A 19,795-nucleotide genomic window follows, 5' to 3' on the forward strand; every position below is an offset into this window, starting at 1 on the left:
GGCCATTGGTCTCTATGGCATTGAAGTCCCTCCCCTCCCCAAACCCCACCTTCCTCAGGCTCTGCCCCAAAAACCTCCTGCCAGTGGAGAAGAGGGACCTGGCAGCCCTATGAGCATGAGCAGTTTGCTATAGAATTCAGGTCATTTGCCTCTTTCTCTGCCCATCTATTCCTTTATTCAGAACTGTCTTGTTCCACATTTTTAGTTAAGATTGCTACTGAGGTGGCTTCCGACAATTAAAAATGGAAGAATGGAAGCAATTTAACACTGACCTAAGCAACAGCTTCCCGTGAGCTGCGAATCAGGAGCTCGCTCCTAAGATCACACATAATAAAACCCAAACAAAAAAACTGGGCAAAAAGCACCGAGCAAAGAGCATCACAGTTTTTTCCCACGGGCTTCCCATTCTCTGGTTTTCCTGCACAATTGAGGCCGGTCTTATCCAAGAGCCATTTTTGATCCCATCAAAGTGTGAAAACTCATTAGGTTTCCTCACACTTTAAAAACGGTTTTGCCCTTTCCCACCCCGCCCCCTCAACTATTAAGTAGTGGTGCCATTATACAAATTTCAATACCTTTGCTTTACAGAGGCAGAACGCTTCGGAACATGTGCTGGGGAAGTGTGAAGCACAAATTATTTTGTGAACAGAAGCTTAGTAGTGTTAGACTCCGTGGCTTTTCCCTTCGTCCCCATTCCATACAATAAATCAGACGACTCTGCCTTTCCCACATAAAACCAGATTACTTTTATAGCGCCATCCTAAGCAGAGTTACATCTTTCTAAGTACATTGAAGTCAGTGGGCTTCGAAAGGTGCAATTCTGCTTAGGAAGGCACTGTGAGTCAGCTCAACACAGAAGCATGAAAGTTGGTTTAAGTCAGGGTGGGGAACGTCAGGCCCGGGGGCCGTTTAAGGCCCACAAAATCATTTGGGGTGGCCCTTCATGAGTCCTGGCAGATATCTAGCTAGGAAGGATCTAAGACTGGTGATCGGCCCCATCCCGTGGACAGAAATAGCCTCTATTCAAAGCAGATGTGAGTTTGTTTTGCTGAGAAAAGGAACCTTTTTCCCCCTTGCAGAAGAGTTGTTAGCTACGGAGCTGCTAGGACCACCCAAGAAACTGTGTTAACCCTTTCCCACCTGGGCCATGGAGAAACCTATTCCCTCTGACTTCAATAAGCATTTCTATACCCCATGATCCACCCAATTAAAGTGGTGTTTTCAATGTAGTCCTGTCCTTGCACCCTCTGTGGCAAAGCGGTGCAAAGGATTTCACAACTCGACAAAAAGATGTTGTCACGCATGCTCATCAAAAGTCACTCTGACCCATTCTGCAATTTCTTTGGATAGAATACATGGACCTAATTCACCTTTCAGTGTATATGGGTTGGAAATTCCAACAGAAAATGACCAACAGACACGTGCAGAAGTTCCATAGCAGATGACACCCAATTTGGCAATTGCTGCCTCGCTTTACAGATTATGCTAGTTTAACCACCACCCCTCCCCAGCAAAAATGAACAGAGAGATGATAATAGCACAGTTACCCTTTTGAATTTCAGAACTTTTGTACAATAAATTTGCAGGCATTTCTGCCCAACTAGCTTGCCTTTTTCCTTTATTCTGAGTGCTGCCAGCTTGATAGCAAAAACCTTCAGCAAAGCATTGCTAACAGCACTGCAAAGGCTGATTTTGGATTAAGCAGGTACCAAAGATGTCTTGTCTGTATATCATCCTTTGTTTTTTGGGGGGAGGGCAGGGATTTATTCAGCATTGTCTAAAACCGAGATTGACTCCTGGCAGCCTTCCTTAGCAATCTGAGCCACTGTGCTTCGACATTTCTTGTCCTGACTCACTGGGGAGCCCTGTCAATGTTCTGGGAATCAAACATTTCTAGTGGATAGTCTTGAAAACCCTTGGCAATTGAAAGAGAGAGAGAGAAAAAGATTCTGAGCGGGGAAAAATAAATTTAGACAGGAGTGGAAGGAAAAGGAAAGGGGGCAAGATCACAGAAGGATAAAGAGGAGAGTGCAGTCAGGATCAAAAGAGGGAAGATGAAACGAAAGAGCAGCAGTGTGGAGAGATGGCTGTGGGTGAATTGCAGTGAGACCAATAGGCCTGGGAGACCTTTGAAAAAGTTTGAGATCCAGAGATCATCCTTAATTGACTTTCTTATGCATTGGTAAGAAGAGATCAGCATGACCGGGGGTGGGGGTGGGGGTGGAGAATGATGTATTTGCGTACATCTTCTCCAATTGTTTGGTCTTGTAGGTGCTGACCAGAAAATGGCAAAAACAAACCCTAGTTAGATTTGTTGCCATTTGGGGGGAAAGGGAGCTTGCACCAAAGCAAACACAGCCACCACGAGCACCCTGACAAGGATTCATTTGTCACCCAGGCTTCCCAGACCAACCCCAAACATCTTATGAAAACAAATCAATTCACTTGTTGTCATGAATCAGCCAAGAATCACTTATCTCTACCTGCATAGGGTTGCCAGGTCCCTCTTCCCTACCGGCAGGAGGTTTTAGGGGTGGAGCCTGAGGAGGGTGGGGTTTGGGGAGGGAGGGAAACCTTCAGTTTCAGAGCAGGTTTTTTTGGGGGGGGTGAGATCGGAGCCAGCTGAAGTCTCAACCATGGGGGCTGTCTGAAGGAGTTTGCTCATCTACCTGGATGAGGAAATCTCCTTCGGAAGCCTGGTGGTGTCAGCAGCTGTTGAAGCTGGCTCTTTATATTTGGAGGGTATATCCCTACGGATGGGACTGGGTGAGTCCCATCCTTTAATGACTTTTCTGCTTGCAGACTAGTCTTCTGTTGGGTGATATACCTGGAAAGGTGGTCAGACCATGTTGGTCAGACCCATTATACGATCCCCATCTCAAAAGGGCCCCAACAAAACCAGTCAAAAGAAAGAAAGAAAAAGGGGAGAAATCATAGAGTCATGCATCTGAGCAAAGGCAAATAGCCGAACCCGAAAAGCCAAATATCTATTCGGCTTTTTCAGGAAATGGGTATTTGGCTTTGGCATTATCCACAGGTTTTGGAGTTCAGTAAGTCCGAATCCTGAAATTTACTGAAATGGCTAATTTTGGGTTTATTTTCAGTTCGGGTTTATTGATATGCACAACCCTGTCCACCTGGGTCTACCCACTTTCTAAAAATACCTGAGCACTAGGAAAGGTGTCGGTGGGCATCATGGCTCCCAGAGTCACCATGTTGGGGACCCTATTCTATCGAGCAAGCTTGGTTAAGATGCAGTGACTGGCAAGGGTCACACTTTCCCTTTCCTTTATACCCACTAAAGAGGCAACTAAATTGATAGCCGCACCTCAGCTGAGCCTCCAGATTAGCGTTGCCAACCTCTACGTATTAGCTGGGAATCTCCATCATCATCATCATCATCATCACCTTTATTAGGCATTTACATCAGTATACCATAAACAGAATTACAAAATCGGTTAAAACAGATTACATTAAAAGGACATTACTTAGAAGTACATACAAACTGCTCGCAAATCCTTTGTGCAGACAGGAGAAAACTAGCTACTTGTTGGGTAACGGTAGGGTTTCTATCAGATAAAAGGTACATCACCGACTGCTGATCTGAAAGACTCTGTTCACTAGGCAGTAGGGGTTTAATGTAAGTATTCCTTGGCCTCATGTAAAGCTGGCAGTACAACAGCACGTGAGTTAAGTGTTCAGGATCCCCAGTCTTACATGGACAATACCTGTCAATAAAAGGGATTCCTTTGTATCTTCCTTGTAGGATAGCAGAGGGAAGAATGTTAAGTCTAGCGAGCATGAAGGCTCTGCGAATGCCCGGTGACTCCAAATAAGACAAGTAGCAAGCTGCAGCTCCACAAGCCGGAGTAATACCATGAAACATGGGGGAACAGTGTCTATTAGCTAGGGAGGTTAGGGGCGATCTCCCTTTATTACAACTGATCTCCAGCCAATAGAGATCAGTTCCCCTGGAGAATATGGCTGCTTTGGCCATTGGACTCTATGGCATTGAAGTCCCTCCCCTCCCTAAACTCTATGGCATTTTTTCTCTCTTTGGCTCTTTTAAAATGCCTTGTCCGTGGCCATGTTGTCCTTTTTGATCAGCTCCCAGTAGGTTCAGCATCCTTGTCAGCTGCTATTCTATGATAATTGTCAAGATGTAGAACATTTTCAAAACCATCCTTCAGGGAGAAATCCTGCTGAACAAGATGTTCCCTGTTGGCTGCCTCTCTGATTTGCATTTGCAATTTTGAGTTTGTCAAGAGAGCAATGGAATGCCCCAGCACTGTATTCCTTAGATGTGTAGGTGATGGTGGAAGCAATCCTAAGTGTGTCTACTCAAAAGGATGCCCCATGTTACTCCAAGGAAAGTGTCCTTAGAATTGCATTCTCACTTTTTTTTTTTTTTTTGTCTCCTGGATGAATTTTACAGAGATTTTGGTAGTGGAAAAGGCAGTCAAAGTTGCAGCCCACTTAAGGCAGCACTGTGGGGTTTTCAAGGCAAGAGACTAACAGAGATGGTTTGCCATTACCTGCTACTGCATAGTGACCCCAGAGTTCCTTGGTGGTCTCCCTTCCAAGTTCTAACTAGGGCTGAACCTACTTAGATTCTGAGGTCTAATGAGATTGGGCTAGCCTGGGCCATCCAGGTCAGGTGCGTAGATCTTATCCCTTGCCTAACAAACACTCTTTCAAATTCCAGGTAGTTTGAAGGCAATTGAATTTCTCCCTTGCAGAGAAGGGTTGGGAGGGCAAAAAATGCCTTGAACAGCCAAAGTTCTCAGCTCAACAAGGTAAAATGGGAGTGGGAGAGAGATTCAGAGTAAGCCATGCTCTCCACTTTTGTGAAAAGGCAACTCCCCCCCCCACACACACACACCTTAGACACAAATGATTGAACGCATACCTATTCAGGCCCATTTTTAAGTAAGAAGATAGACCCTCTCACATAAATTTGACATTTCTCTCACCTCACTCCTGAATGAGATTTTTCATTTATTTCTCACTTGTTCCATCTCCCTCTTCCCCATCATCTGTGTCTGCTGTAGAAATAAGAGAAATCAATGTGACTCCTTCCTTTCCTTTTTCATTCATCTTTAAAATGAACACATTTCCCTAAAGTGTGCATGTTATCCTGTATGTTGGTAAAACACCACACAAAAATAGCTAATACAGTAGTGCGTGCAAATAGATTTTTTTGCTGTGCTTCATCACTGCACATGTGAACATTGTCAACATACGCCCTGCTCACATGTCACAGTAAATGCATATACATCCTGCATGTACCAGCTGTGAATACTTGGATAAACGTGGGGTTTATACCACATGGTCAACTGTACATGTGTTGAAGGTAACGTGAGAATTACTCAAGTGTGTGCGCTTAAAAAAATCAAGTGTACCTTGTACACAGATTGTAGGTGCATTCACTGTAACTTGCAAACCAGGCTATTGAAGTAGGGTTGCCAGCTCTGGGTTGGGAAATACCTGGAGATTTTTGGGGTGGAGCCTATCGCGAGTTCAGCGGATTTAATCAGATGCCCAAGAAACCCCTCCAGACGGCAGCTTATACAAAAGTGCTCCTTTATTCACAGTGCAGTTAGTATGCTCTATATACAAATTCCAGCAGAGCCTCCGGCTTAGAAGTATATTCAGTCCAAACACTAAACCCTAGAGGCTGTGCTCCTTATATACACATCTCAAGTATAGTTAATTGCCTGGCCACCTGGTGTATTGCATCACACCACCGGTTCCATCCAGTTCTCTCCAGTCCACTCTGCTGGGGCAAGTCATTGCATCAGCAAGATCAAATGGATCTGACAGCTCCTTCTCAGCTGTACTGTCAAAATAATATAGCATGCTTGTTTATTCTTGACAGAGCCTGAGGAGGGTAGGGTTTGGCGAGGGGAGGGACTTCAATGTCGTAGAGTCCAATTGCCAAAGCGACCATTTTCTCAAGGGGAACTCATCTCTATCAGCTGGAGATCAGTTGTAGTAGCAGAAGATCTCCAGCTAGTACCTGGAGGTTGGCAATCCTATAATGAAGGTATACATAGATAGTGTGTATAATACATAGATTTATATAAACTGCAGAAAAGAAAGTGGGAGCAAGCTACACATACACAAGTCTCTGTACAAAGTCTGGAAATGGAAGAAGGGAAAATCCTTAATGCATTGATTCCCCGTCAAAAACAAGACCAGGTAATTCAGCACCCGAAAATTTGAAAAAAGGAAATTTGGGAAGCATCCCTACCTGGTTGCAGCCTCGAATACAAACAAGGAGGCTTTTTAGCATGCCGTTGCGATACCAGCACTTCCAGAGGCACGCAAATCTCAGCCTGCACTGCGCTGTCTCTACGGCATCAGCATTCGCATGCTTGCTTCCTCGCGTGGCACCCGGCTGCTAGTGAAAGTCGGTGCAGGTTGATTTAAGAGTGACAGCTGTCCCATGCGTACAGGCCCGGAGAGGGTGCACTTCTTCCCCAAAGATCTTGACTCTTAAATAAGGAAAGAGCTCCTTTTCTCCTTGGAGATATTGTGAAGGACACAATGTTCTGTAAAAACCAGTCAGGAGAAGCTCCACCTTGGCACAACACACAGCCATTTATTTGGGGAACAGCAAGCCTTCATTCTTGTTTTTTTTTTTTTTTGGAAAACCCAAAAATATTTGCACGTGACAGTTTTTAAAAGGAAAAAAAAATGAGCCCCTTAATTCAATTGTTGCCTTTCAGGCCATCTGTCAAGTTCAAAGTTTTTATCTGGTGGTCGCTTCTCTAATAGTTTTGCAGGTGCTTCCTTTCAGGTTTCTAAACATAATCCCTGGTCACTTAATTAACAGGGTTCCACAGTGGACACTGTTTTGCTTCCCATCTGCTCAGGGTTGTTTTGAAATGACACCACCTTGTATCTTGCATTCATAAATGCCAGTATCAGCTCAGCTCTAACATAATCTACCTTCTGTTCCAAACTGGAAAATAGATTTTTTTTTTAAAGTGTAGTTTCAAAGGTTGCAAACAATGTTCAATCACTGTTGCATTTTTTTTTTTTTTTGCAAGGAAGATTTTGTCCTTGGTAGAAATGGATGTTGTCAGTTGTAAAAAGTATTCCAGTAGAGTCTGCACTGGTTCCAGCAGATACAAATAAGCATCTTCGGAGAGACTGTAGTCAGCCTGCCTTCTTCACTAGGTGGGACTGCCATATCTCCAAGAAGGTCTTATCAGTGACGTTTTCATAACCTAAAGACTGAGAGAGCTAATCTGATGTCGAAGTTAGAATGCTGTATTAAGCCCCAGTAGATCCAACTACAAATACCCAGAGTGGTGTAGTGGTTAAGAGCGGTGGTTTCGAGTGGTGGACTCAATTCAATTCAATTTATTACGGTCATTGACCAGCAAAGTAGATATACAAAGGGATTAACATTGATCAAAAAGATAAAATATAGAAATATATTTTTCCATAAAACACTAATTATAAAAATGTTTTCAATAAAATTAATATTTGCTTATTGTTACCCATTCAATGGTCAGCTAATTTCAGGTTTATTTTCGGTTCTGGTTTATCTATATGCACAACTTTAATTCCCGGGGTGTTCTGAGGGGGGGAGCTGCCTTTAGGAAGCTTTCAAACCCCTTTTGCCCCGGGAACACCTCCAGGGTCACTGGTGGTCCTGCACCAACTTTATTCGTGGTGCAGGCCCACTTTCCCCTATCTGGGAAAAAGTTTTTTTTTTCAGTTTTATATCAGAAAAAAGGCTTATTTCCCCTCCATGGCAGCCAAGAAGCCTCTGGGGACTTCTCAGCTGTGCTTTCCCGCCACCGTGGTTCCCCCCTCCCACCGCCAAGGAATGGGCTGTAAGGGTCTGACTGAGTAGGAGGATGATAAAGAGGATAGAGTTTATGTGATGAAATACTTATTTCCATGGCCTTGGGGTCAGTGACTGGGTCAAGGACCTCCTTCCTAATTTGAACCTTGGGTGGAGTCAAAAGTCTTATCTCATGCCTCATTCTCAGATCACATGTTTGTACTTCTGAATGTTGAGAAGATCTTCTCCTCTGACCTCTGATTCGGCCTTCACCCATAACTTGTCTGCTTGTTTCTCCTTGTCCCTAAATCCCGGGCTTGTTGCGTGTGCTCTTAGGACTTTATCACTGTGCCTCAGAAAAGAATTAATAATCCTTCTGGCAACTTCATCCAGTTAGCCTTTCACCTTAATTTTGTCTCAGATAAATTTCTGCCAGACGGAAGTCTCTTGGTATTAAGCCACAAGTCATGACCTTATCTTGCTTCTTTTGCCTCGCCTGACTTCCTATATATTCCAGAATCACCCAAATCCAGGGTCTTACTTAGAGGACACATTGTTTCAGTCTGTCACTCTCCATTTTTCCCAAAGAGAAATCTAAGATATGACTATTTTTAGTTTTCAGGGTGAAAATGGGAAGGGGAGCCCATTCTTTTGTTAATTCTTTACCCCAGTTTCTCAAGCTATACAGTTCTTAATGTTTTAGGTGACATCCCTTTATTGATTTTTAAATTAAATTTAGACATTTTTCCCACAATAGGGACCCAAAGCACCTCATGACATAATTTCCCCTCTCCCATTTTATCCTTACAATGTGTGTGCAAAGTGCCATCAAGTTGCAAGACTAACAGAGGTGGTTTGCCATTGCCTTCCTCTGCATAGTGACCCTGGTATTCCTGGGTGGTCAGGCTAGCCTGGGACATCAAGGTCAGGGCATCCTCTCAATAACCACCCTGTTTTAATTGATGTTATGTTTTTGTGTGCATATTTTGTGTGTGTAAAGTGCCGTCAAGTCGCAGCCGACTTATGGCGACCCCTTTTTGGGGTTTTCATGGCAAGAGACTAACAGAGGTGGTTTGTCAGTGCCTTCCTCTGCACAGCAACCCTGGTATTCCTTGGTGGTCTCCCATCCAACTACTAACCAGGGCTGACCCTGCTTAGCTTCTGAGATCTGACGAGATCAGGCTAGTCTTGGTGGCCCTGTTGAGGGCAGAAAGTCGGTGTATAAATGTTGTAAATAATAAATAAATAAAACCCAGTGAGGCAGGTTAGGCTGAGAGAGAGAAGGAGAAGGAGGAGAAGAAGAATAGTAGGTTATTATATGCTGACTTTCTCTACCACTTAAGGAACAATCAAACCGGCTTACAATCACCTTCCCTTCCCCTCCCCACAACAGATAACCTGTGAGGTAGGTGGGGCTGAGAGAGCTCTAAGAAAGCCACTGTTGTTGGTAATTGTCAGAGCTGCTGTAGTTTACCATGACACAGAACATCTACTGAGACCATGTCACATACAGGCCCAACACCCGTTGATTTTGAATCTGGTCAGGGAAAACCCTCTACATACAACCTCGTCAAATGAAGTGATTTTTCTTCAAGCGAGTCTGTCCTTCCATGCTGACCTCTTGCTCACCATCTTTTCTCACATTGTTGCTCATTTGGGAACCAGAACTTCGCTCACCTCAGAGAAAGCCTGGTTGGGGACTTGTTCCTTTCTGACCTTGGGGTTATTATCTTGCTATCTTTTCTCACTCCAATCTCCACCAATTCTGAACAATTATTTATTTGCATACTGCCTTTTGGCTCCATTGCCATGGGAGGGGCAAGGTTGTAGTGGTGTAGTGGTTAAGAGCGGTGGCTTGGAACAGTGGACTCTGATCTGGAGAACCGGGTTTGATTCCCCATTCCTCCACATGAGTGGAGGAGGCTAATCTGGCAAACTGGATTTGTTTCCCCACTCTTACACATGAAGCCAGCAGGGTGACCTTGGGTCACACTCTCTCATCCCCACCTACCTCACAGGGTGTCTGTTGTGGGGAGGGGAAGGGAAGGTGATTGTAAGCTGGTTTGATTCTTCCATAAGTGGTAGAGAAAGTCAGCATATAAAAACCAACTCTTCTTTTTCTTCTTCTTCTTCATGACAGTTTGCATTTGTGTGGAACAAAATGCCTCTTCAGGGTCGCAAATGCCACTGTGAACAGAGCAGAAGATGGATCACATTACTTGAGGAAATGCACCTCATGAAAGGGATTCAAATGGTTTGTTCCATGAGTCAGAAAAACAAAACTTGGCTGCTAAGCAATGATTCATTGTTTGCCATTACTTATATGACATACAGGTAGAGTATCCGTTATCCAGACATCCCATATCCAGACTGGTCCAAAAACCAGACCCTTCAAGCCAGCATGCAGGCAGATCTGTGCTGCCTGCTTTCAATGTTTCCTCTCACCTAAAAAAATAAAATACAGTGTAAACTGCATCATAGACTGAAATCCTGCAGTTATTAGTTTGCTTGTTGTTTATTGCTGCTCTTGTTTAACAGCAGGTACAGGTATTCTGGTGAGATAGTTACACGTTTGCCTTCTGATGGTCCAATGTACACAAAATTATTACAAATATTGTTTAAAATTACATTCAGGCTATGTGTATAAAGTGTACATAAAACATAAATGAATTTGGGCCCCATCCCTAAGATATCTCATTATGTTTATGCAAAAATGCCAAAATATTCCAATATACAAAATACGGACCACTTCTGGTGCCAAGCAGTCCGGATAAGGGATACTCAACCTGTATTTGTTTACATGTTCATTATTAGTCATCCCTATTTAATAATTATATTGCGCTAACTTGCCCATGCACCCTCCAGGGCCTAAATCAGGTTGCTATTTTTAATGAAATATCACATATTTTAATGAAATATCACATAGGTTCATATTTTTTTTAAGTTTTCTACATATACTTGAAAGCCAGTGTGTTATAGCAGCAAGACTGTAAGAGTGTAAGAATGGGGAGACCCAGATTGAAATCCCCACTTGCCATGAGAGTGATCTGTTATTGGAGTTTCTTCTGTATTTCTTGATTCACTGGATAGAAGCTGGATTTTCCAGGAAAATATAATTTTACCAATTGCCTTGTACTAAGTACCTGATTTCAATAATACCTCATTCAGCTGGAAGCAGCCGAACTTCAGAAGATATTCTTCTAGCATGCTGAGCTGGTTTCGAGCTATAGAGTGCATCTGCCTCATTCTACTTCTCGTAAGTCTGTCCCATTCAGCCATTGCTTATATTTGTTGACTAGGGACACTGTCCTTCAGTGTTACTCCTCTGAAGATGCCTGCCACAGCTGCTGGCGAAACGTCAGGAAAGAAAATACCAAGACCACGGTCACACAGCCTGGATAACCTACAATAACCGTTGTCAACCCATGTTTAAATCCCCACTCAGCCATGGAAGCTTGTTGGTTGACCTTGGGTCACTCACTCACCCTTTCAGTCTGACCCACTTTATAAGGTAGTTGTTATGAGAATAAAATGGAGGAAGAGAGAACAATATTGTAAGCTGTACTGGATCCCCATTGGGAAGAAAAGCAGGGTGTAAATATCTAAACAAATGGATCAGTTAAAATGAAGGCCATAGCCATTAATTCCTCCCATGCTGCTACCACCTGGGAAGAATATGAGCAATATGAACAAAATATTGGTTCCCAATTTCAACTGCAGCATCAGAAGCAGCCATAGGCCCTGATTACAATCTTCCATATTAGGTATATGAAGAAGAAGAAGTGTTGGTTTTTATATGCCGACTTTCTCTACCACTTAAGGGAGAATCAAACTGGCTTACAATCACCTTCCCTTCCCCTCCCCACAACAGACACCCTGTGAGGTAGGTGGGGCTGAGAGATCGCTAAGAGAACTGTGACTAGCTGAAGGTCACCCAGCTGGCTTTGTGTGTAGGAGTGGGGAAACCAACCCGGTTCATCAGATTAGCATCTGCTGCTCATGTGGTAAAGGTAGTCCCCTGTGCAAGCACCGGGTCATTACTGCCCCAAGGGGTGACATCACATCCCGACGTTTACTAGGCAGACTATGTTTATGGGGTGATTTGCCATGGGGTGGTTTGCCCAGCCATCTACACTTTACCCCCAGCAAGCTGAGTACTCATTTTACCGATCATGGGAAAACCAAAATTGTCTCAAAACAGGACAGGTCTCAAGTAGGGCTTCCAACTCAGGCTTGGGACATTCCTACAAATTTGTGAGTGGAACCTAAGGACAGTGTTTGAGTTGCTCAGCAGGGATGTGATTTCATAGAATCTGCCCTTTGAAGCTGCCAATTCCTCCAGGGGGACCCATCTCTGTAGACTCAAGATCAAATGTAATTGTGGGAGAATTTCAGGCACCACCTGGAGGTTGCCAACTCTATCTAAGAGGACAAAATGCCTGACTACTGCCAACCAGAAGACATAATTTTACTATACACCCTCATAAGTTCCCTAAATGTGGACAGCAGTGATGGATTTAGGGGTGGACAGGGTACAGAGGAAGGGGGCCACCTCAGTATCGATGACTTTTCCTCCCCTAAAATCTTCTTGAGGCTCACAGCCAGCTTCGCTGATTTGTGTAATTAACGTTGCTCCCCCTTCCCTCGTCTTTCAGTCTTTTGTCCACGATTATCCGCTGCCTGTTCTTTCCTCCGAAACAGGCACAGATTAATGCAATGTTGACAGCAAACTCACCAAGGATAAAAACTGCTGAGCTAGATAATCTTTATAGGTCACGTTCCTCAAGTTTCACAAACAATCTGATGAAATGACTGACAGGTATGGTGATTATCATAAAATAATCAAACACCGGGGTATTTTGAGGCACAAAATGTAGGCAACCACGTCTCATTTCTCTAAGAATGTGCTTGTTTGGTAACACCCTTTTTTAAAATTCTGGTTTTTTCCCCTAGCCCTCTTCCGGCTTAATTGCTAGATTGGATCTTGCAAAGCTGTTCTGTTAACAATGTTGCTTTCTCTCACCGGGGAGCTGGATGCTGGTTTGGAGAAGGAAGAAAGAAAATATTAAGATCAAAAGTTCCCCCTCCCATATGCTGTCTTTTTTGCAGTTGGATCCAATGGAAGATTTTTACATGCACAACAGCCTATTAATTTATAGGATTGCCAACCGCCAGGTAGTAGCTGGAGTCTGGAGATCTCCCACTATTACAACTGATCTCCAGCCGATAGAGATCAGTTCACCTGGAGAAAATAGCCGCTTGGGCAACTGGACTCTGGCATTGAAGTTCCCTCCCCTCCCCAAACCCCACCCTCCTCAGGCTGTGCCCAAAAAACCTCCTGCCGGTGGTAACGAGGGACCTGGCAACCCTATTCATTTAAGGTCCCTTTCATAGAGCTCTTTAACCCTCCTTGGTTTTTAAAAAAAGGTTCCACACACCTTAAGAATAAAATGCTGTCCTCCCACAGTTATTGAAGCTTTAATCTAGGTTTCCCAAAACCTGTTTAGCTCCAGTTTTGTTGTTGTTGTATTTTATCTTTAAGATATGCAAAACTTTTAAAGAAATGAGTTAAATACCCCATATGAAAGGGATCTGAAACATTTTTATCCCACCTTATCTCCTTGGACTACCTCTGCAAACGGAAGTACTAAAATTACTACGTGTCTGCTTGCTCCAGATGAAAGCAATTTTGTCTGCCCTATCTTGTCCACGTGCGTGTATGTGTGTGTAAAGCATGTGTGTGTGTAAAGTGCCATCAAGTCTCAGCTGACATATGGTGACCTCAGCAAGGGGCTTTCAAGGTAAGTGAGAAGTAGAGTTGGTTTGCCATTGCTTTTGTGGTGTAGTGGTTAAGAGTGGTGGATTCTAATCTGGAGAACCGGGTTTGATTACCCACTCCTTCACATGAGCGGCAGACTCTAATCTGGTGAACCAAGTTGTTTTCCCCAGTCCTGCCCATGAAACCAGCTGGGTGACCTTGAGCTAGTCACAGTTCTCTGAATTCTCTCAGCCCCACCTACCTCAAGCCAGTTTGATTCTCCTTAAAAAAGGTAGAGAAAGTTGGCATATAAAAACCAACTTCTTCTTCTTCTTCTTCTTCTTCTTCTTCTTCTTCTTCTTCTTCTTCTTCTTCTTCTTCTTCTTCTTCTTCTTCTTCTTCTTCTTCTTCTTCTTCTAGCGGGCAATCTCCAGCTAGTACTTGGAGGTTGGTATCCCTATGGTGGCTGGAGACCTCCTGCTATTACAACTGATCTCCAGCTGATAGAGATCAGTTTACCTGGAGAAAATGGCCGCTTTGTCAATTGGACTATATGGCATTGTATTCCCTCTCCAAACCCCGCCCTCCTCAGGCTACACCCCCAAAATCTCCAGGTATTTTCCAACTTAGAACTGGCAACCCTAATTGCACATATTAGTGCCATATAAATTGCATATAAAATCTATACTATAGGCACAGTACAAACAAAGCAATAAAGCAAACACTGAAAAGAAGAGAACCAGAAACAGTGATAAAAGTCTGCATTGTGTTTTATATGAGAAGAAACAAGTTAGGAAAGGTCCGTTCATTCCTAAACATCAGCCAATCACCTGCACCTATTATGGTTGGAAGGAATCTCTAACTTTGCTTCCCTCTCTTTTAGAGGGCATCTTGTTACAGAATATGATATGTGATTTGCTGGCAACTGAAATCTCTGGGAGAGCCAGGAAAGTACTCATGGGAGTTTTCCTCATTATAACAAGTCAGAACTTTTTAAGTACTAGCTTGCATTGCTCCCTTGTTTCCCTGGGGAGAACTGGGAGGGACCACTGTTTGGAGACATCTGGCACCAAGAACGCTTCAGTCCTAGATTCCGTGACCCACAAACTCCAAAATAAATCAGTGTTAAGTTTTAATAAAGTGAACAAACATTGCTGTTGTTTCAACAGTGCCCATGGCACTTTAAAGAATGATGTAAGACAAGAAAGAAAGAAAGAAAGAAAGAAAGAAAGAAAGAAAGAAAGAAAGAAAGAAAGAAAGAAAGAAAGAAAGAAAGAAAGAAAGAAAGAAAGAAAGATCAAGAGACAGAAAGTGCAGGGAAATATCTGGACAATTCAGACTTGTGATCTAGACCAAAGCTTCTTAAACTGTGGGTTTGCTCAACCCCATATGGGGTAGCGTAACTGAATGTGGGGGTCGCGGAAAATTTGGCAACAGTAAATGGTAAAATTATATGTATACCAAAGAATAGTTGTAAAATACATTTCTTTATGATTTATTATCAGTAAATGTTTGATTTGTATACCTATTTTATATGCTTATATACCCGAGATCACGAAAAGGGATCGCAAATGGAAAAAAATTAAGAAGCCCTGATCTAGACAGCATGAGAGGAGATGGTCCTTCAAGAACTGCAGCCTCATGGTGTTTAGAAACCTAAAGTTAAGAACTGGCACTTTGAATTATACCAGAAAACAGAAGGACAGATCTTTCAGCACAGGGGTGACTGCATTCAGTCTCCAACAATAGCCTGGTTGCCATATGTTGGGTCCATGGAACTTTCCAGCCAGTTTGCTAAGGCAACCCCAATGTAACCTGGATGTAATCAAAGCATGGATTACTATGGCCACAGCTGGTGAATTAGCCAAAGCGGATCAAAAGTACCAAGTGCCAGAGAGGCGAACTGTGTCTCTTAGGCTGCAATTCTAAGTGCACTTACTATGATGTAAATCCCATTGAAGCCAATAGAATTGACTTCAACTTCTTTAGGATGGCACTATAACTGTAAGCCAGAATCCAGCAGCCATGAACTGGCTCCTTCAGTGGGAATGCATTGCAACCCCCTCTAGGGCAAACTGACTCTTCAGTATTTCAGGGGCCTTTTCATTGGCCGACAGCACCCCAGATGGCTTAACAAGCAGTGGGGCTCTGAGATCTCCAGAGACATTTAAGTGTATTAGAAACATAAAATCAGAGCTGGAAGAGATCCCAAGGGTCATCTAGTCCAACCCCTTGCACAATGCAGGAAATTCGCAGCTATTTCCCCCCCCCCACATGCACACACACAGTAACCCCAGCTCTATGCCCAGAGGAAGAGGAAAAAACCTCCAAGATCCCTGGGCCAATCTGGCCTGGAAGAAAATTCCTTCCTGACCCCAAAGGGCATATGTAATGTATATGACAGCTCAGGCTAGCCTGATCTCATCAGATCTCAGAAGCTAAGCAGGATCGACCCTGGTAAGTATTTGAATGGGAGACTTCCAAGGAATACCAGGGCTGTGACGTGGAGGCAGGCAATGGCAAACCACATCTGAATGTCTCTTGCCTTGAAAACCCCATCACCATAAGTCAGATGTGACTAGATGGCAAAAATAAAAATAAAGCTTATTTATTAACATACAAATAATGTACATTTTATGGGGGAAATCTGGTGTAAGGAAACACCATAATCAACTGCAAGTTTGAGTTTATCATGGTAGAAGCAAAATCAAAATGTGTGTGTGCGTAAAGTGATGTCAAGTCACAGCCGTTATGGGGTTTTCAAGGCAAGAGACTAACAGAGGTGGTTTGCCAGTGCCGTCCTCTGCATAGGAACCCTAGTACACCTTGGTGGTCTCCCATCCAAATATTAACCAGGGTTGACCCTGCTTAGCTTCCGAGATCTGACAAGATCAGACTATACCATGCTGTCTTCCCTCCAAAATAAAAATAGGGACATAATTATTTTCCTAATACTTATAATACTAATTATGTTGATTATGTTAATGATAGTGTGTTGGCTCCAAAGGTCCCCTTCCGTGTGTAGACTTAGTCTTCTGCTCACTGAAGGACTTAAATGAGTGGAAGGTATCTTCCACTTATGAAAGGATTCCTACTTTGAATGGAAGAACTCCTTCCCTGGACAGCAGGGCATACAGCCCATGGTGTGGACCCATCAGCATCAGCATCATTGGTACATTTGGCTTCTAAGATGCCCTTTCATGAGCAGAAGGACTTCTTCAATGAATGGAAGATGTCTTTCTGTTAATGGAATGTTCCTTTTATGAGCAAAAAGGCAATTATGGATCTAGTCCCATGGTTTGGTTCCAATCCATAACAATAATTTTTACTTAGCCATCTAATGAAATATGAAAACGTCTGGGTGCAAGAAAGTCAACCCGTTTTGTTCAAGCACCTTCTCCAGGAACCATGAAATCTCTGAGGCCTCTATTTAAGATTTTATATTTGGCTGCATCTCATTCAATTAGTCTATCAAATTCCTCATTAAGGTCCCTTGACTCTTACAGCAACATAATTAAAATACCATTACACTTTGTGGAGAGAGAGGGGGGAGAAACCATTCAAAGTGCTCTGTGTAACAGTAATAAAAAATAAAGTCCCCATTGCAAACGGCTGGGCATAGGCATTCATTACCGCTAAAATTCATTAGTAGAGGGATGAATGGAGTATATTTCTTGCTTTAAAAAGATATCTGGGAATGAAAAAAAGGCTTTGATGAGGTGTTTAATTCAACTTAAAAAAAAAAAACGTTCACAGCCCCTCCCTCTAAAAACTTCTTTTTGGGAAAGCATATGTAAAATAGGTTCTATTTTTCATAGGTGTCTGTTTCTCTCTCTCTCTGAGAGGGGATATGATAACCATGTTCAAGTACTTGAGGGGCTGTCATATTGAGGATGGTGCCGAGTTGTTTTCTGTTGCCCAAGAAGGTCGGACCAGAACCAACGGGTTGAATTTAAATCAAAAGAGTTTCCATCTAGACATTAGGAAAAAATTTCTAACAGTTAGAGCGGTTCCTCAGTGGAACAGGCTTCCTTAGGAGGTGGTAAGCTCTCCTTCCCTGGAGGCTTTTAAGAAGAGGTTAGATGGCCATCTGTCAGCAATGCTGATTCTGTGACCTTAGGCAGATGATGAGAGGGAGGGCATCTTGGCCATCTTCTGGTCACTATGTGTGGTGGGGAGGTAGTTGTGAATTTCCTCCTGCATTGTGCCGGAGGTTGGACTTGATGACCATGGTGGTCCCTTCCAACTCTATGATTCTATGATTCTTCAGTATTATGATAATATAACTCATTGACTTTTGAAAAAACGAAAGTTTTATTTCAACAAGATTCTAGAAGCAGTATATAGATCTCATGATTTCCCCATTAAAATGGGAAAGATATTGAAAGAGTTGGCATTATAAAACATATCAGGTATAAAAAGACCAGGAGAAATATTAGGGCTCTAAACTAAATTCATAATCTTCTTCATTTGCACTGCAATCCTAAGCATTCATGCTCTTCTTAAACCCATTGATTTCAGTGGACTTAGGAAGGGTGGAACTCTACTTAGGATTGCAGTATTGGAGATTCTCATTTTGAGCCTTCCAAATACTTCTCAAGACAAATCAAGACTGAGAGAAAGGAAACTTTCATGCTGGTGATGCTTCAAACTGGATCAGATGCTTCATCCATCTAGCCCAGTTGTGTCTACTCTGACTGGCCAAAGCTCTTCAAGGTCTTGGAGTACTAAGCTCTTGGAGGTGTTGGAGTATTATTACTACTACCAAGTATTAACTGAGATCATAAGAAGATAAGAAAAGCCATGCTGGATCAGACCATGGCCCATCAAGTCCAGCAGTCTGTTCACACAGGGGCCAACCAAGTGCCTCTAGAAAGCCCACAAACAAGATGACTGCAGCAGCATCTTGCCTGTGTTCCACAGCACCTAATAGGCATGCTCCTCTGATATCGGAGAGAAAAGGTATGCATCATGACTAGTATTCATTTTGACTAGTAGCCATGGATAGCCCTATCCTCCATGAACATATTCACTCCCTTCTTAAAGCCTTCCAATTGTGAGCCATCACTACATCCTGGGGCAAGGAGTTCCACAATTTAACTATGTGTTGTGTGAAGAAATACTTCCTTTTGTCTATTTCGAATTTCTCAATCTCCAGCTTCAGCAGATGACCCTGCATTCTGATATTATGAGAGAGGGAGAAAAGATCCTTTCAGTAGAAGATGCCCTGCCCATTGCTGAAACCAGGAGTATACAAAGTTTGTACACTGCTACTGAACTATCGTCAGTCCATATAATGGTGTTAGGCAGTGAAATCAAATTTGAGTGGAAACTGTTTTTTCAGTGAAAAAGTGGATAGGTTTTTTAATTCTTGTAATGAACACGTACTCATTACTGCCCACTCATGCATTGCCCAATTCATTCAACTGTTCCTTCCTGTCCCCTTAGGAGAGTGGGACATTATAGGCTGATTCACACACACAAAGCTGCCTTCTACTGCATCAGGTTTATCAAGGTCAGTCCTGTCTACTCTGACTGGCAGCAGCTCTCCAGGGTCTCAGTTTGAGGTCTTTCACTAACACATGTTATCCCGTCCCTTTAACTTGAAATGCCAAGGAGTGAACCTGGGACCTGTGCATGCAAAGCAGATGCTCTGCTACCCAGCCAAGGCGATGACCCTGTTGCTCAGGTGGATAACAGGGTGCTTCTCCCCTGGGCTGTTGAAAAAACAATGTGAGTTTATGCAGGTGTTAAAAACAAACAGAAATTACTTTGAGAGTCTTCAAATAAAGCCCCCAAACAAGATGACTGCAAGCAGCACCATCCTGCCTGGGTTCCACAGCACCTAAGATAATAGGCATGCTTATCTGATCCTGGAGATAATAAGTATGCATCATGACTAGAATCCATTTTAACTAGTAGCCATGAATACCCCTGTCCTCCATGAACATGTCCACCCCCCTCTTAAAGCCTTCCAAGTTGGCAGCCATCACCACATTTTGGGGCAGGGAGTTCGCAATTTAACTATGTGTAATGTGAAGAAATACTTCCTTTTATCTGTATTGAATCTCTCACCCTCCAGCTTGAGCAGATGACTCCGTGTTCTAGTATTATGGGAGAGTGAGAGTATTTAGTTGCAGATTTCAATGGAATTATGGTGGCATTAAATAATGCAAATGCTCTAGAAGAAAAGTAAGAGGTGGATTCAACTGGACTTCATTTGGAAGAAATTAATT

This window comes from Euleptes europaea, chromosome 13 (assembly GCF_029931775.1).
Source record: "Euleptes europaea isolate rEulEur1 chromosome 13, rEulEur1.hap1, whole genome shotgun sequence".
Lineage (NCBI taxonomy): Eukaryota > Metazoa > Chordata > Lepidosauria > Squamata > Sphaerodactylidae > Euleptes > Euleptes europaea.